The sequence below is a fragment of the Acomys minous genome, assembly GCF_964271855.1.
Source record: "Acomys minous genome assembly, chromosome: 19".
NCBI classification, from domain to species: domain Eukaryota; kingdom Metazoa; phylum Chordata; class Mammalia; order Rodentia; family Muridae; genus Acomys; species Acomys minous.
Genome location: NC_140499.1, coordinates 50806228 through 50825923, shown reverse-complemented (window position 1 = coordinate 50825923; position 19696 = coordinate 50806228). Strand labels below are relative to the sequence as shown.

General features: G+C 36.9%; 1 pseudogene across 1 annotated transcript; it reads left to right on the top strand.

The window, feature by feature from the left end:
- Nucleotides 1-3694: 3694 nt before the first annotated feature.
- On the top strand, nucleotides 3695-5336 carry LOC311589788 (molybdopterin synthase catalytic subunit-like; annotated as a pseudogene). The gene is made up of 2 exons: nucleotides 3695-3868; nucleotides 4758-5336. The product of its transcript is annotated as a molybdopterin synthase catalytic subunit-like (transcript).
- The last annotated feature ends 14360 nt before the right edge of the window (nucleotides 5337-19696 follow it).

The window sequence follows — 19696 nt, the reverse complement described above, 5'->3', positions numbered from 1 at the left end:
TGCACCACTCACTTCTAGTTATGAGTTCTTCCTTACTGTAAGCCCCAGATAATGAAGGCAATAAACTATAGACTTCACAGCTGAAGCCATGAGCCCAAACCTGCCTGCTCATTGTAGTAAGAGACATCTCAGCAGCAAATGCAGTCTTTGACTAGTGTGTGGCTTTTACACATTCCTGTTGTTTCCTCTCAACGCTAGGGAAATTATGTAGTGAAACAAGGATGTAAACTTCCCTCGTAACTTATTTGCAAAGTTTACATTAAACTGCTTTCTTTTCTATCTGATCTTTCCAGGAATTACAGGAAGCAGCCATCTAATCCAAAATTCAAAGCAATTTGTTCTACAATGAATTTCAGAGATAATGGGTCCAAAATGAAATGATATGTGATCCAAAATAAAATCAGCCATTAGTTATTCATCTCATTATAATCTTGGCTTTTTATTCTATATTTTGGGACATTTCTTTTTAATTTTTTTATTTTAATTTTATTAATTCATTCAAATTAGAACTCAATTGTTATCCCATCACTTGTATCTTTCCATTCCTCCCTCCCACTTTCACCCTATTCCCCTACCCTAGGTGTATGATCTAGGGGGACCTCCTCCCCCACTATATGGTCATAGGCTATCAGGTCTCATCTTGGTAGCCTGCTTATTCTTTCTTTGAGTGCCAAGAGGCCTCCCCACCAAGGGGACATGGTCAAATATGGAGCACCAGAGTTTATGTCAAAGTCAGTCCCCACTCTCCACATAATTGTGAACAATGTCCTGACCATTGGGTAAAACAAAGTAGGGTTTCAATGTTTATTATTGTATTGTCCTTGGTTAGTGAAATACTTTGAGCAGACCCTCCTGGGCCCCAATCCACACATCATGATGTTCTTCTTGTAGGTTTCTAGGACCCTCTGGGTCCTTCTATTTCCCCATTTCCTATATTTTTCTTACCTAGAGTCTCAGTAGGATGTCCTCACATCTATCCCAATCTCCTGGTAAATGAAAACTTTTGTGGGACATGCCTTTTGTGCTAGTGACCAATTACAAGTGAGTATATACCATGTGAGTCTTTCTGCTTCTGGGTTAACTCACTCATTATGATCATTTCTAGTACCATCCATTTATCCATGAATTTTGGGAATTCCTTGTTTTCAATAGCTGAGTAGTATTGCATAGTGTAAATGTAACACAGTTTCTTGATCCATTCTTCAACTGAGGGACATTTAGGCTTTTTCCATGTTCTGGCTATTATGAATAAGGCTATATTTATATGTTTTATAATTTTCTCAAACACAGTAAGTCCTCACCCTTGCTCCTATGAGTAACCCATGAACTGATGGTTTCACCAAGCTATAGTTGGGTAGAACTGCTCCTTTGGTCTGCTGTTAGTAACCTATCAGGGGTAAGTAAACATTTTTACATCTCTTCAAAGTCTTATAGCACAGTTAGTTTCCAAACCAACTAACAATTAGTGTGGGCACTGTAATGAAGAAGATGCATACAAAAAAGGCTGAGGGTGGAGAATAATCAGGGGCAGTTAAATTATAGCTACTTTTCCTTGTGTATGTGTGTGTGCGTGTGTGTGTGTGTGTGTGTGTGTGTGTGTGTGTGTGTGTGTGTGTGCTCCCCCTGGCTGTAGTAGGAGTTGCATGCCACCTGCTGTAAATAATAAAGCATGAAACCAATTTGAGCTGTCCGAGTGTGTAGCATTCTTTGTGAGAATCCTAGCGTGGCTGTGTTTTCTATTCTGTATTCTATAGAATGACTCTTTTATAAATTGGGTCTTCCAGACAAAGATCTCCTAAATGGCTAACAAATTAGGCATTATAATATAAACCACCAAACTAGTATGTATGGGATGAAAGTAATCCTACTGTCCTGACACATGCATGGCTTTTGCTGTGTGTCATATGGCATGCAACTGAAGCCCAACTGTCTCCCAATAATGAGATTGTTGAGGCAGAGAAAAAAGTACAGTGAGAAAAAGTAAATTGTGTGTTATATTTGAATTAGTTTCTGACTTGTTAGGAAACCTGGAAAGAAAAGACAATGTTGCTGGAGATGGCTCAGAAGTTAAGGGTCTTAACTTCCTTTGCAGAGCAGTGGAGTTTGGGTTCCAAGCACACAAGTGGCTCATACCCATCTGTAACTCTGGTTCCAAGGAGCAGCTGATTTCTCTGGCTTCCCATAGCAGTTGCACTCACATGTGCATATGCACACCTGTACACATAATTATATATATTATTAATTTATTCATATTACATCTCAATTGTCATCCCATCCCTGGTATCCTCCCATTCCTCCCTCCCTCCCACTTTCTCCCTACTCCCCTCCCCTGTGACTGTGACTGAGGGGAACCTCCTCCCCCTGTATATGCTCATAGGGGATCAAGTCTTTTCTTGGTAGCCTGCTATCCTTCCCCTGAGTGCCACCAGACCTAGCTGTACACATAATTAAAGCTAATAAAAAGTAATTGTAAAAAGGAAGGATCAGATACTAGCCATTTCTTAGAAATAACAAGACATAAGTGAACGTATAAGTTATGTGTGTGCTGAAGAACCCTTCTTTTATTTTTATTTTATTTATTTATTTATTTTGGTTTTTCAAGACAAGGTTTCTCTGTGTAGCCTTAGCTGTCCTAGACTCACTTTGTAGACCAGGCTGGCTTCAATCTCACAGCGATCCGCCTGCCTCTGTCTCCCAAGTGAAGAACCCTTCTTAGATACCCAGACTTTGGAACTCATTGGAAGAATTGGGCAGTATGAAAGCAGAAAGTAAGGTAGAAATCACAGAAGAGAGTCCTCAAAGTTTAATGGTAATACAGAGGAAAGGAAGATCTATGCTTAAGCATGCAGACAAAGTCCTTAATAAAGGGACAGTAAAGAAATGCACAGAAATAGGAAATATTTTCCTCTAAACTTCTTGACTTGAGAATGACTTTTTAAAGTATAAATGACAGAAACTCTCAGGGTCTTTTCATGACACCGTGAGACATGTAGGGAGAAGAGATAAGACTAAGTGTCCCTAAGACAGAGGAAATGAGTAATATATCAACTTCTTCTTCTTTGAGACAGAAGTGCCATAACCTTAGGCACTGTGAGTGAAACTGGTCATTCTTGGACCACTAAGGATGCTTGGTAAATCATGCCTCAAGTCACCCATGAATGTCAAGGATGGTAGCTAAGAAAGAAAAGAAAGGCATTAATGAAAGAATTGGGTATCTGCATATGAAATCCACAAAGACTTAAAAAAAAAACCTATGCCTTTAAAAGAGAAGTATTTTATACCCAACTTTTCAGGTCACACAGCATTGTGTTCATGAGAAAGTAAAGAAGGAAGTAAAGTCAGCAAGGACCTCAAGACCGATATGGGTAGGATGTGACCTTTATGAGCTAGGAAAGGTTCTGGCAGATCGGAACACTTTAGGCCAGCATATAAATCAGGTGCACAGGCGCTGAAGCAATCCAGTGGAGAAAATAAAAAAGAAAGGCAGACAAAAGGGCCAGCCAGGGTCAGCTGAAATTAAATGTGGCTGAAGTTCCTAGGTGGGAGGAAGTGATGGAAAGCCAATATATTCAACAGTATATTATTGTTGAAGCCAAACGCTGTGTCTGTGAGTTTAGGAAGGCTTTAAAGCCAAAGTAACCTTTCAGCAAAAGTGGTAAAGAGAGGAGAAGGGAAGGCAGGTCAGGTGAAAGAGATGAGTATTCTGCTGGGGCTGTATGCAGATATTGTGCTAGAGTGTGCTATGTTCCTTTCTCCCCGTAAGGAAGTAGGCCAGGCAGGGAGGTTGTTCACCCAGCCCTGGGCCTTTTCTGCAGCCAGCTGTGGGCAATGCATCAACAAAATAATGCAAGGTTACAGCCTGTCTGAAGTAGGAATTGAATGGTGGTCATACCTGTGACTGAAGTGGCAGCCTCGTGAGGGGGTGGAGAGAGAGAGAGACAGAGAGCGAGGGAGGGAGGGAGACAGACAGAGACAGGGAGGGAGGGAGGGAGGGAGGGAGGGAGGGAGGGAGACAGACAGAGACAGGGAGCGAGGGAGGGAGGGAGAGAGGGGGGGGGAGAGAGCGAGCCTTCTACTGAAGAACTGTAAGCCAGATGTACTAACGTGAGTTTTCCCAGCTGATGTTCTCCGGAGTGGGAAGATGTAAGACAGTCACATGATACTCTCCCAAGCTGAGGAAATGGAGAAGGTCTGAAAGTTGTTGAGAGAAAACTAGGGTATCATCACCTGTATCTGAAACTGTTCTTTTGATAGAGTCTTGCTTGTGTCGAACTGCTTGTTGCTACTTCTCAATCCCGTGACCAGTTCTCACTTACTTGCTTTAAAAGGCATTGAGCCTTCAGAGATTCTGTAAGACTTCTGTGAAATCATGTAATCACATAAAGCCACTTCTGGGAAATCATACGCAAAAACAGTATATATAACAGGCAAAGACTTCGCAGCAAAATACACTTCACGGGTGGACAAAAGAATTCCCTTAATCCAAAAAGTTGTTAGGAGAGTTGTTAGGGCTCCTCTGAGGTGGTAAACCGGCTGGCTCCGTGGTGTGTAGCGGGATGGTTCCACGGTGCCAGAGTGAAGTGTTGCATTTTGCAAAAAGTGCTGAGATAACTGGACTTCTTTTAGAGACCATTTCTTTGCGATAAGAAATCCAAGCACTGCAGCTGTGGAAGGAGCTGGAGACTCTCCACCCTGGGACTGTTTCTCCTTCAGATTGGCTGATGTAAGAAACCTGGTGATGTTGGCTCTTCGTCAAGAATACGTCGAGCTTGGAGAGCAACAATTCCTGCTTCAGCCCGGAGACGAAGTTGCCACCATTCCCACAATTTGTGGAGGATAATGCTTATGAGCCATCTAGGAACGACGTGGGTGAGTTTGAAGAGAAACCTAAAGACATAACACAGTTCACTGCCGAGAAACTTTCAGTGGACGAAGTGTCACAGCTGGTGATCTCCCCGCTGTGTGGTGCAGTGTCCCTCTTTGTAGGGACTACAAGAAACAACTTTGAAGGCAAAAGAGTCATAAGTTTAGAATATGAAACATATATCTACTGATGGCAGAAAATGAAATCAGAAAAATTTGTAGTGACATAAGACAGAAATGGCCAATCGACTTGGTTTGGTTCCAGTGTCAGAGACAAGCCAGATTATCGCTGTGTCCTCTCCCCACAGAGCCGCATCCCTTGAAGCTGTGAGATATGCCATTGACTCTTTAAAAGCCAAGATGCCTATATGGAAAAAGGAAATATATGAATATTCAGATTCATCTTGGAAAAGAAACAAAGATTGCTTCTGGGCAGCTGGTGACTAATCAATTTTTGGTTCACTAAATCTTAAATTAAGTAAACAATCTCTTAGGTTACACAAATGAGGAATAGCAAAATGCATGAGTGAGTGTGCGGGATGATGGGCTACCTAGGAACTAAAAATGGGAAGAAATTGCTTAATTAGAACATGAGATAAGGCAGCTGTGGTGAACCCATCCTTCTGTGACTAACTCCTGATTGTAGCCAGCTCACAATGCGCTGTGCCTTTCCTTTTACTCGTAGCTATCTCAGGAAGACCTCACCATCTCACAGTGTACTGGTAGCATTGTAATTAGACACATAGTACAAAATATTTGCAGAATCAGAAAGTCATTTTCAGTTTTGATAGTGTATATTTTATGCAACTTAAAAGTGAACCTAAATAAATCATGACTTAAACAACTTACAATTAGATCCTGCGTGTGTATAGTCCACCGGTAATACATAAGTAATTTTATATAACAGAAATCACTATGACTTCAGAATCTATAATTACACAATAAAGTTTTTATTTCTCTAGTTGTCAATATTCTTATGACTGTACAAATTATCATAAAATTGTTACAGAGCTAATTAGAAGCAAGGTGGTTTGTTTTTAAATGGTGTATCATGTTTAGAAGTTGGCCTACAACTATTTATGGAGATTGTGTAATTATTTATTAAAGTAGTTTGGATGGTTTTCATAATGTTTACATAACATTTATAGCTTGTGTGAAATTATTACTAAACAAATTTTCTGCAACTTTTTATGCCAAACATAAGATTTTGATTGGTCAATCCATCATGGCAAGTTTAGTATACAAGTCCCATTCAATATATTTTGAAAATGTTTTCAGCTTTATTGACATATATTTGACAAGTAAAATGTATTTAAGTTCTAAAAAAAGAAGTTGTTAGTTAAAATTCTTATCATCAGAGATGTATTGTTTTTCTGTGAGGTAAGTGGTGGCCAGACTGTCTTTCAAAAGCTCAAAAGCCTCTATGAGTAATGTCAGTTGCATCTTCTGCTGCTGAAGACACAGTCTATTTTCAGGACTTGGAAACATCAAGTTGTGATTGACTTAGGCAGTATAGGAAAGTGCTCTGCTGGCTTCCAGGCAAGTATTACTGAAAATTCTTGCTTGTCATGGACCTAACATGCTATATTATCAGTATGTTAGGTTAGGCAAAATAATCCACACATAAATAGTGTTTTTTTTATTATGACGTATTTCAACTACTTTCCAATTGGATCTTAAGGCATATTTTAAAGGAGGGGGACTCATATTTGGCATTGTTATTCAGGGCTAAGACTTGTAGCTCAGCAGGTCATAGATTCTAGTGAGAAGACCATGCATATTGTTATTTTAAAAAAGAAATGTGATGTGTATATCAAATTTCCTTACATTCTCATTTGTATATGTGACACTATATTATTGTTGATGGCAGTTTTGGTCAGGAAACAAAACTTAATATATTTTGCACAATATAAGCAGTCATTTCAGAGGCCATAACTTCTCAAGTAACTGACTATTTCATAGTGTCCCAGTCTCTCCTCTAAAATGAAAAGTCAGACATCTATGACACCTTTTACAATGTTCAGAGTATAAGCAGAGGAGGAATATGAGAGGTAGGAAAGCGCTAGACTGCTATGAATCCATCTAACCCATGCTGAAATATATCACACTTGAGAGAGTCGGAAGAATCATAAGGCTATGAAAACTAATGACGTGCTTGGGGCTCAGGAAGCTCAGGATGTAACAAAGCCCCTTCCTGGGGTTGGAGCAGTAGTAGCCACTGCTGTGAATGAGGACCTCTTCATGAGACCTGCCCGCAAGTTGGACAAGAATGCCTTTGTATGCTGTAAGCACTGCTGGGGTATTTTGTGTTCTGGTGATGAAGTTGCTATTGAGTCATTGCTGTTCTTTGAGTGAACCCTCACAATACTCCTACAAGCTACCCTAGTTACTCACTAACTCATCAAGATAATCTAAGTACATTTTTCTTTTTGCTATCATTGGTTCCTTATTGTGGGTGAGTAGATAACTGTTAATATCTCCACATGAAAAATAAATCACACAGTGTTTACAAACCCTGCTTGTTGTTGATAGAGAGATAGATTATTATTTAATAAATAATAATAATAAATATTATGACAAACTTATCTGGTGCTTCTAAGCTAATATGAAGATCTTTATCTGTACTCTGAACTGCATTATTTCATTGATGTTATGCCTTTTCTATATATTCATCTATCACTGTCTATGATCTCTAGTCTACATAACTAATTATTTTCATTTTGGTTGGTCATTTGACATTTAATTTCTAGTTATAGTTTTTGTTAAATGACTTCTCTTTATTTGGTTATTTTGATTTTAGAAGTGGAGTGTTGAAGAAACATATCTATTTGTGTAGACATGATTGAACCTTGCAACTCTGGACATCCCTGTAGTTGTACCAAGGCAAGCTGACAACAGTCCAATGAATCTCAAATACCAAACTACAAAGGACACAGGGTTCAGCAGTGATGCTCAGCCTGGTGTCTTTATTGTTCTACTCATCTAGAGGTCATCAGTAGTAATGTTCAGCTAGATATCCAGGTACAGAATTCAAATGGTTGTCAATGACAACAGTATATATATATATATATATATATATATATATATATATATATATATATATATATATTCTTTCCATTGTCTCCACACTTGTGCTGAGATGAAGGAAGGGTGAGAATATTCTGTTAGAATATTTCCACAGATTTCAATTCAGAATTCTCTGTTTTCACCATCATTTGCTTCTATTTCCTTGTAATATTTGTTAATGGGTATTTATATTGATGACATAACAAATATTATTTGTGAATTTTGTAATCTTAGCACTCAGGGAGGCAGAGGCAGGTGGATCTCTGTGAGTTTGAGGGCAGCCTGCTCTACAAAGCAAGTCCAAGACATCCAAGGCTACACACCAAAATCCAAAAAAAGATTATATATATATATATATATATATATATATATATATATATATATATATATATAATCATTGCCATGATTTAAAAGTTGGAAAACTCAATGCTTTAAAAATAACTATTGAAGATTAAATGTTTTCTATCATCCTGTTTTATTGATGCTTTGAAATATGTTTTATGTATAATGAGATGTACCTATTTCAAATGAACATCTTAAAGTCAGAGATAATTTTATGCTGGCACACCTGCCAGTACAATCAAGATGCTCAAAATGATCTTAACACAAATATTCTCTCATGGGATTTTTTTTTATCCAGTTAACTGTTACCTCACACCAAGGACCCAGACATCAACTGTCATTCAACTTGTTTTGCTACAACCAGTTCATCAGTGCTGCCATTTAGAGAATGCCATGGGGATGCATTGAAAGGCTGCCTCGAATTGAATAGACATTTTCATTCAGACAGTGTCGAAGTTGAGATGTAATAGTAGGTGTTACTTTACACTGATGAGCAGTGTTCTCTCAGCGAACTAGAACAACTTGCCATGCTTATAGATACAAGATTGCTTCTGATTCAACATTATTAGAATCATATTATTTATTTATTATAATAATAATATGAACAGACTAAAAATAATACCAAATATAAATAAAGTGAATATTTATGATTTAAATAGTTGAGAAATTGAGTTTGATGAGTAGGACAATGTCACCAAGGAGAGATATATGTTTATGTGGAAGTAACATGAACTAGAATAACATTGTTTTGTACAGCTATATCCACTGAAAACAACAAAAGCTCTATGAAGCCAGCCAAGCTGTTTGACTCTCAAAGCTAAGTCAAATGTTGTGGACTCTGTCACTCTTGTCTCTCACTTTTAGGTTTAGATTTCTGTGATTTGCATTCTTGGTGACTTTCTACATTATGATTCATTTCATGTCCTTTCCAGAGGAAATTATGTTTGAGTCATTTTAGGAATGTCCTTAGCTCATTATCCCTTCTGCTTAGGAAAATAACTTTATCTGGCCCTATTTGGAAATCTGTGTTATGCCCTGGAGATTGTGGCAAGCACTAGCATGCTAGAAATTTCTTCAGGAGGCCATGACTTCAGAAATTTTCTTAGGGTATCTGCCCCTAAGCAAACTCAAACAGTATAAATGTAATGGGTAAATTTAGAGTAGTTGACAAACTCCAACTTGTCAGGATACTTAGTAATAGACTAAAGGCCTCTTTTTACAATATACTTATAGCTCTCTGAAAATGTAGTTTAAAGACAGAGGGGTTATTCAGGGTATGTAAAACTTACTAAATAAGAGAGACTGACTAAAATAGCTTTTTCTGCTTAATAGTGTAGATGATGAAAGGATAAAGTAAAAAGGAGTTAGGTGTTAGTGTTTGCTGTTCATATAAAGACTGGTTCAGATATTTTCCATTTGTCTGGAGTACTTTAAAACTGCCAAGACGAAAAGCAGGCTGTGATACAGTAAACGTGCTTGCTTTGGCAGACACATTCTTTACATTCTTTGAATTGGAGTAATAGTGCTAATAATAAAAATAAAATCTGCTCTATTTGTACATCCTATTTGTGACTGAACTTGTAACCCTGGACATACAATGAAAACTCAAACATATGTCCAGAAACAAAGTGATATAATCTATACTTCTTGGAGTCTGTTTTTGTTCTGTGAAACATGTATAAATAAAGAAACAACCTGATTGCTAGTTGGTCAGAGCTACAAGATTCCCCTAAATTCTGTGCCTGACTTACTCCTCCATTGTGGACTCCTTATATCCTCTCGAGAACCTATCAACTGCCAGTGCTGGCCCCCAACAATTGCTGGAAGAGCGAGTTATATAACTCAGTTCTATCATCTATATTAGTAGCAAGGCTATATATCAGCAATTCATAAACATAGTGCAGCTGCTATAGCTAATGTGCTTTCAGATTTACTTTTGAGAAAAGAAATTAAAGACAATTTCAACAACAGAGTTACACTGCATCTAAAATGAAAACCAAGACATAAATATATTTACATGTAACATACATGGATGTGTATTCTGTGCATGAAGGTATACTTATTCATGTGTGTTAGTGGAGGCCAGAGGTCAACACTGAGTGCCTTTTGTAATTACTGTCCACTTTATATATCAAGACAGGAATTCTCATTTGAGTGTGGAGCTTATATATTTTGTTAGACTGCTGGAGCAATGTCCTCCAAGGATCCTTCTGCCTGTACGTTCCTTGGGCTATATTTGCAGATGTTGATCCTCATTTCTGCTTATTTATGAATTTGTGTATATATGTATGTATGTTTGCATGTATGTATATACATGTGTTTGTATTTACTCATTTGTTTGGAAACCAAGCTGAAGGACTTATGCTTACACAATAAGCTCTCTACTGACAGATCTAGCTCCCCAGTGCTATCACTCATGGATTGAAAGCTCCATAAGTGAATTATGCCAGTGATATTTGAGAACTATAAAAAGTTTTAAATGTTTCTGGGGTATTATATTCCAATCATCCTACTATTTTGAAAAACAATCCCATATTTTCATAGAATTAATAGCTGTTTATTTTTATAGAACTTAGTATCTGTCATTTAACTTTGTACCCTTCACATACAAAATCATAATTTGTATTATAAGTTGCAAATAAATATTATATTGATACTTTCATAACCTATACATATATATGTATATATGTTTGTGTGTGTGTGTGTCTGTGTTTATACACAGATAATATGTTTCTATTTATGTTGGTAATAGACCATTTATCCAGCAGTTTTTGTTAGATAACTGTATGCTAGTTTCTATGTACACTATGTAAAATATATCATACTCTAGGCTTTGAATTTTTTCAAACCTACTTTATTTTTTGTTCTTTAATGCTTATACCTCCATTCCAGCCTACCTACCCTAGGTGGGAGAGAAAAGAGGTTAATAGAAAAAAGGAGAAGTAGACCTTTTTAGACTTAGTTCCTTGGAGCGATTTAATGGATGTAGTAGGCAGGATTCCAATAGCCCCATTAAACAACAAACCAGTAATTCAACAAAAGTGACTACAACCACAGCCACTGGAACCCAGAGCGGCAGTCAGACGCAGGAACCCTGAAGCATTTGCTCAAACAGTTCTCTCTAGGAGCCTCTCAAAGTAGTGATGAGCAGCCAAGACCAAAAAACACCATCTCTTGTTTGGGCCATGCCCCAAGAGGCGGCTCCTCTTCTAGTGGACGAAGATCACCCGTTCTCTCACAAGTCTGTTTTCAGTGGGAAAAAAAAAATACCACCACCTACCTTTACACAAGTCTGTTTCACGTCCCACACATGGGATCAAAACAAAAATATGTTTATATCCACTACATCACATAAAGTTTTCCTTTCATTTCAAATGGTAAAGGAAACATTTGGAACTTATTTTAATTTCAAATGTATGCGCACAGGTACATTTTCAAGTGTATTTTAAAAGTTCCTTTTATTGCCTGAGGATTTCCTACATCCATATAATGTGTTCTGATTAAACCTATCCCAATTTTTCCCCTCTAATTAATCTCTTAGATCTCCACCATTTTTCCCTCTATAACTTCGTGTGCGTTCCTCAGAAACCCACTAAGTCTACTTAATATTGCCTGTACTGGGATCTCCAATGGAGCACATTAGACATCTATCTCACACCCCAGATGGCTCAGTGATCACTGTGGAAGAGGGACTGGATATTTTTTAAGGTTACTTTTTTAAATATAAAAACAAGAGCACACTAGCCAGGTGCCTTCTTCTTCAGTCTTAAGATATCCTTGCTGTTCTGTCTCACTGATCTCTAAGCCTGCGGCTTTCTCAACCGCTGACTTTCCTCTAACCAGACAGCAACTCTGTGATTGGGCAACAAAGAGTTTCCTGCTCCTGGGGCTTTCATTTACAGCACTTCTAACTGCAAAAAAATCTTTTCTCCTTTGAAATTAGATCTGGTAAAAAAAAAAATAATTAAAAAAGAAAAACTCTGTTCAAAGGTAAGGGTTCAACAGTGTGCTTCTTATAGACGTTGGGTAGGGGGTTATATTTTAAAATGTAATCAATCAAGGAAGCAGACACCCTTTCTGACAGGCTTTTCCCAAAGAAGACAAGTAGCTTCCCAGGTGGGGTACTTCAGTGTGTGAAACCACCTAGGATCCAGTAGATATACACTAGTTTTCTCTTCATTGGAAATTGGATCACAATCAGATGCAGATGCTAAAATCCTCTGTCACCAGTTCTCTCTTCCTTGTTTCTATGCAGTCATTTCGGTTCTACTCTGTGGAGTTTTAATAACTCCAAATAAAGTATACCATTCATGTTTCTTTTGTCCAGTGTAATTTTTGCTTTGTTAGTAAAGTAATTTTGCATCCGCTATAGTAATACTTTGGTCTATTTATATTTCTTTTAACTCTTTGGAATTTTGTAATCTCCACACTGTCTAGTTAGTTTTGATCCTATATTATCCCGTGGGGTTATCTGTAGATAGCTGACACTAAGATTCATATCAGTCGTGTATTTAATACAATGCATATAATTAATTCCACAAGGAAACAAACAGAAGGGTAACAATCATCCAAAAATCAGAGACCTTCACAAAAGAGAAGTGAACTATGTATGTATCTCTGGCAAAGCAAAGGAAGAAGTACTCACCATCTATCACAGAAAAAATGACCTAATAACCTAATAAGGATATATTAGTTAAAAAAAAAAGAACATATTTGTCTCTCTTCAGTTCTCCCTGGATGTAATACCCTTTTATTGTTGCAAGGTTCCACCAAGGAGGCCCCATTGTTGATACTCATTATGTTTCCCTAGATTTCTTTTGACTTGAATTCTCATCCTTGTCTTAGTTTTAGTGAAAGTTGAAAGGAACACTGGCTGCATGTGGGCATTTGGCACAATACCCATCAATTTGCTTTTGTTAGAGTAGACAGAATGGCACAAAGGCTGTGTGCATTGTGTGTGTGTGTGTGTGTGTGTCTAAGAATCCACCCCAATAAAAATCTTTAAGTATATAAAATTTGAAAATTAATAAGATAACTTTCCATTATTTAAGTTTAATCAAAGGAGAATTAGTAAATGCCATTGTAATGAACATCTGAATCTTCAGTGTTCACAGGTAAAGTAAATATACATGGAGACATTAAATTCTGAATGATAATCCCATGCTACCCACTGAATAAAATCACTTTTTTATAGTTCAGTGTCAGGTTAACTCAAAGCAGAAATAAACAGTTACTTAATAGCTAATAATATATTGAAATAACTGAACACTGTTTGCTTTTAGCAATTGAGAGGTAATAATATAGAGCAGAATGGATGGTTGTGGGTGTTCTCTTTCCTATTTAGCAACATGACACTCAATTATTTTTCCTGTTTTGGATGAACCATTATCTGACTTCATTTTGCATATATTTTCAAAGTATTAAAGTGCTATTAAAGCAAAACCACCAAAAGTAGTTTTAAATCATATTTATAATCTCCTAAATATTTTTTGAATAATAAAGGAAGTTATGAGATAATGCTCTTATTTTATTATTGCAATTTTAAACAAAATGTTCAGGTCGGATATGAGCTAAATATTTATATCTTGTACAACCAATATAACTATATTATAGTTATAATTGTTATATTTAGAGGTTTATATTTAGGTAGTCATTGTAGAGAATGGAACTCCTATAAATGGAAATGATGTCATAATAAAGAGACCCTGGATTGCTGCCTTCCTATGAGAAGTGGCCATCTGTTATGCAGGAGGCAAGCCCTCACCATACACAGACTTCCCAGTGTTCTGAATTCTCTCCATTCAGACATAAGAAACCTTCAGTAGTTATATCTCACCTAGTCTTATCTTACTGTTTGCACAATCACAACAAAGATGGCTCTCTTGTATTTACTTTTGAGAGATTATATATATGGAAATACAGTGCAGCAGGATTATTCTTTGTAACCATAGGAACAATAGTCCCCTAACACAGTTATGATTACTAGAAGTGTATTACTGGCATTCAAAGGAAATAAATATTATTATTTTTCAAGTTTTGATGTATGTTTTAAATATTTTATTAATTTATTCATATTACATCTAAATTGTTAGCCCATCCCTTATATCCTCCCATTCCTCCCTCCTTCCTGCTTCTCCCCTACTCCCCTCCCCTATGTCTGTGACTGAGGGGGACCTCCTCCCCCTGTATATGCTCATAGGGTATCGAGTCTCTTCTTGGTGACCTGTTATCCTTCCTCTGAGTGCCACCAGGCCTCCCCATCAAGGGGACGTGGTTAAAAATGGGGCACCAGAGTTTGTTTGAAAATCAGACCTCACTCTCCACTCAACGGTGGAGAATGTCTTGTCCATCCTCTAGGTCTGTGTAGGGGTTCAAAGTTTACTGCCTACATTTTCCTTGGCTGGTGTCATAGTAACTACAATAATTTATAACTTAACTATGTTATCGTTTATAATTTGCTAAGAAATTTACTTGAGGTTCAGTATAATAGATCTTGAAAAATATTAAAGTATTTGTTAAATGTTCTCAATCTCTATTGTGTATTAATTGAATAAACAGCTTGATTTGATTATTTTTATTTATTTATTATTAAGTTTTTAAATTTTACATATATATTTATACTATTATGTATACATACAATAAACTACCTAAAGCAAGAATAAACATGAAACAATCAGGAACACATGCTCAACTTAGTGTTTGGCTATTTGTATTTGGCAGCCTTGAAGAAAATATCTTTCCTATCTTGGTGGGTCTAAAGTTCTGAATGTAAATCAATATCTATCGTATCTCATCATTATCAACTTAAAACCTCTATCTAGACCTAAACAATATCAACCCCTAAACAACTAAGCTTAACTGTAAAACTAAACTACCTGGCCTTCACCTCCATCAGAAACTTGAAAAGGAATAAGATTAATTACCTGAGTATGCCGGGAGTGCAGATGATGACAGAGAAGATGACAGAGACAGTTTGCTACCTGAACAGTCAGTAAAAACTCTCTATAACTTTAGAACATCATCATCCGTAGTTATCAGGGCAATGCAACTCATGACTCTGAGATCCATCTTACACTATCTGAATGGCTACGATCAAAAACTCAGGTGGCAGCACATGCTGGTGAGGATGTGGAGAAAGGGGAACATTACTCCATTGCTGGTGGGAGTGCAACCTTGTATGATGACTTTGGAAACGAATCTGTTGCTTTCTCTGGAAATTGGAAATAATTCTACCTCAGGACCCAGGCATACCATTCCTGGGAATATACTTGAAAGATGCTCCACCATACAGCAAAGACATTTGCTCAACCATATTCATAGCAGCTTTATTTGTAATAGCCAGAATCTAGAAACAAGCTAGATGTCCCTCAACTGAAGAATGGATAAAGTAACTGTGGTACATTTATACAATGGAATGCTATTCAGCTGTTAAAAACAAGGAAATCTTGAAATTTGCACGCAAATGGATGGAACTAGAAAAGATCATCCTGAGTGAGGTAATCCAGACCCAGAAAGTTATTCATGGTATATACTAACTCATAAGCGGATATTAGCCACATAATACAGGATAACTACACTACAATACAGAGACTGATACATCAACTAAGGACCATGTATGATGTGGACCTAGACCCTCTGCTCAAATGTCTCATCACAGTCTCCTTGTGGGTCCCACAATGTGGAGCGCGCAGACTACTTTTGACATGGACTCTGGTCACTGACCTTGGGTCACTTGCCCCTGGCAGGGCAGCCTTGCCAAGCTAGGGAGGAAGAGGTTACTGATAGTATAGTTGAGAGTTGATAGGCTGAGATTATAGAGAGATTTGATTATATTTAAATGATATCTTGCTGCACTAACATAGTTTTTTTTAAATTTATAATTGCATTCATTTTAATTTATTTAATTTTTTATTAATTTATTCTTGTTACATCTCAATGGTTATCCTATCCCTTGTATCCTCCCATTCTTCCCTCCCTCCCATTTTCCCCTTATTCCCCTCCCCTATGACTGTTCCTGAGTGGGACTTCCTCCCCCTGTATATGCTCATAGGGTATCAAGTCTCTTCTTGGTAACCTGCTGTCCTTCCTCTGAGTGCCACCAGGTCTCCCCCTCCAGGGGACATGGTCAAAGGTGAGGCATCAGAGTACAGGAGTAAACATTCTTCCTACATACATATCCTTAGACAAAATGGAACACTTACTATACTGCAGGGGGATAAATAACAACAAAATAACAGTCAACACTTCCTTAATTTGCATGCATTATATACATTGTGAAAGAACACTGCCATATTACTACTACATGGTATAAAATATTTATGTTAGCTTTCAAGTTACATAAATTCATCTTTAAGTGCAATGGGAAAGTGGTTAGATACTCTGATGATGTCCATTCCTCCACTGTAAGAGTGGACAAATCTTTCCAGGCAGGTCATTACTGCAGCTTACAGAGCTCACAGCTGGACACAAGTGATGATTACTTTTCTTCTCTGATAGTATGCAAAGCACCTTCCAAAGCTTTAAAAGCTGTATAATGGGATTAAAGCGGCCAGGTCAGGAACAAGTTGGTTTTTCTTTATATAATGAAAAAATTATATGTTTTCAGCAAAGGCATCTTACCATCACGTTCTAGAGGAAACAAGTGCAACGTGAAAGCCTTATAATATTATGTGGCCTCATTGCCAATGACTTCAATAGAGATAACCCATGTCTAATAAAGGGCTTTCAAATTGTTAACCTGTGGTGGCTAATAAATGCATTGTTGCCCATTTCCGAGTGACTCCCTTTAAAGTATTTTGGTATGTGTATATGTTTATATTTTAGGAAACTTCTTCTGTAGTGGTTTTTCAAATGGGTTTTTCAGAGGGTCCTTAGTGTTAGTTATTGCACAAAGCATTCTCTCTTCTACCCTGTGTTCCTCCCCACTTCCACTCTAAGCCAATCTGTTATATGACTTTGTACCTTATCTTGAGAACCCAACTCCACATAGCCATGACCAATGTCCTGTCTTCCATGGGTAATTCAGACGAAACACACATATTTAAAGATTCAAAGCTGCAATCCATCCACAAGTGAGAGAAAGCATGTGGTTTTTGTCTTTCTGAGTGTTGGCTTCCTCACTGTGGATCATGGGTCTGTTCATTTACCCAAATTTTTCCTATTTTCTCATTTATTAACAGTTGAACATTATTCTCTTATGTAAATGTAATACATGCTGTTAGCCATTAATCTGTTGAAGGATAGACCTCATATCTGGAGAAGGTATTGGAGCCGTGAACATATGGCTGGATGAGGAGTGGGCCCTAGGGGAGACCTTACTATTACCCTAGTAATAGTACTTAGTATTTACCTGATGACTACATGATTTCCTGTTCTTCACAAAAGAGCACATCTCCAAATGTTATCAGAGAAGCTTCCTTTCGTAGAACATGGCATTTTATGCAGAGAGTTGCAACTGGCTAACATGTTCAGAATAAGAGGGAGTGAAACAGAACCCTAAGAGGAGACATTGATATTATAGTGTCTCCCTTGATTTCTCAGAATTCATTGATGAGGATTTGTGTAGAAATACCGTAAGAGGCAGTAGTGGGCCACAAGGGAATAGTGTTTTCTGGACACAACAGGCCTGATGCACACATGGTCTCACAGGCTGTGACAAATGCACTGAATCTTCAAAACCCCAAGCCAGACAAAATTCCAGCCCTGAGTTAAGGTAGGTGTCAGGGAGTCTGCTTCGCAGCAGAGGCACTACTGGAAAAGGACAGCTGTTTATAGTGAAGGTTTTATTTTTCTTAGGAAAGGAATCCTTGGTGGATTTCACACTACTGCTTCATCGGATACACACAAGCCCAAGTAGCAACTGGACCTAATACCTTAAAAAATGTATACAAAATTAAGTAGATATAGAATGAGGTTGGCATGCCGGGACAAAGATAAAAAGGGAGATGAATATGATAAAAATATAGTAAATTATTCTCAAAAGATTTGTTAAAAAAACACTTAAGAAAAAATAAACTCAACATTAAGAAACAGAATAGAAATACTTTTTGGGATCCCATATTGCCCAAGTCAGAATTGCTATTCAAGATAACAAATAATGAAGATGTGGAGAAGGTATACACATCAACGAAGCCATTCTATGACATTTTAAGTAGATAACCAGTTATTTAGCTTAATTTTTATGCAACTAAATATTTTTGTCATGTTTTCCGCTCTCTCTCTCTCTCTCTCTCTCTCTCTCTCTCTCTCTCTCTCTCTCTCTCTCTCTCTCTCTCTCTCTCTCTGTGTGTGTGTGTGTGTGTGTTTGTGTGTGTGTGTGTTCAAGCAAAGCTGCTTTAGTTTGGAAACTGACCATGCTGTTTTTGAGACTTGAGTGTAGATTTTCTCTGTAGATAGACACATTTTCAAACTTTTGAGTTTTGTGGCTTTGATGATTTCCTCAATTATTGATCTGATTCATTTCATCTCTTTATTTGCTGTCATTTATCTACCAATAATAACTCAATCTGCTGTTCATTGACCTGTTAAGGCACAATCACATTTTTTCACTCTTTAACTTTCTTCTTGTAAAGGTGTTTTCTTGTGTTCTATTGTGGTAACTTTCTCAAGTCTAAGAGTCATAAACTAAAAACCTAGATATTCTATGTTTTTAGTATAAAAGTCCTTCAAGTCCGCAGTATAATAAAATATTTTTTAAAATCTTTGTGATTTATTCTCCTTTAACATAGAAGCTTGTAATATCACATTAATGTTATCTTTTAATTTTTGAGTTAAACTAAGGAATTGACATCACAGATAAATATAATTCTTATACTCATACTAATTCTCTAATTATAACACTATAATCTTTTCCCAGTATATTATAAATCATATGAACCACTAAGCACACTAATTCTGTGAGGGTAACAAATTAAAATGAGTAAGGTTGGTTTCATGTATTCATTATTTTCAGTTGGAGTTTTGAACTGGTGTTATTCAAATATTTTTCTTCAGCTTTGAGATATGAAAATATATTATATATATTTCTAATGTTAATTTGAGTTCAAGTTTCTAAGCTACATACATTCACAGAGAATTATTGTTGAGAAGCACATGATCTTCGTTACTAATAATATAGGAGAATGTCAGGGAAAATTCTTTAAGAAATATATGCTATTATTACATATAAAATGTTTTAGTTGTGTTTTAATTGTTATCTTCCAAGTTACCTATATATAATTTATATGTAAATGGAGAAAAATTTCTGACACATGGACAATCTGTGTAATTACTCATACAGGCATATTGCTTATTGATTGATTACCTATTGTATAAGGTAGAATTCAGCTATTTATTAGTTTGATTTCTCTTCGATAATGTACTTCAAGAAGGATTATTCCTAGGAGAAAGTATTATGTAAATTAATAGTGTTAAAATATATGAGAGC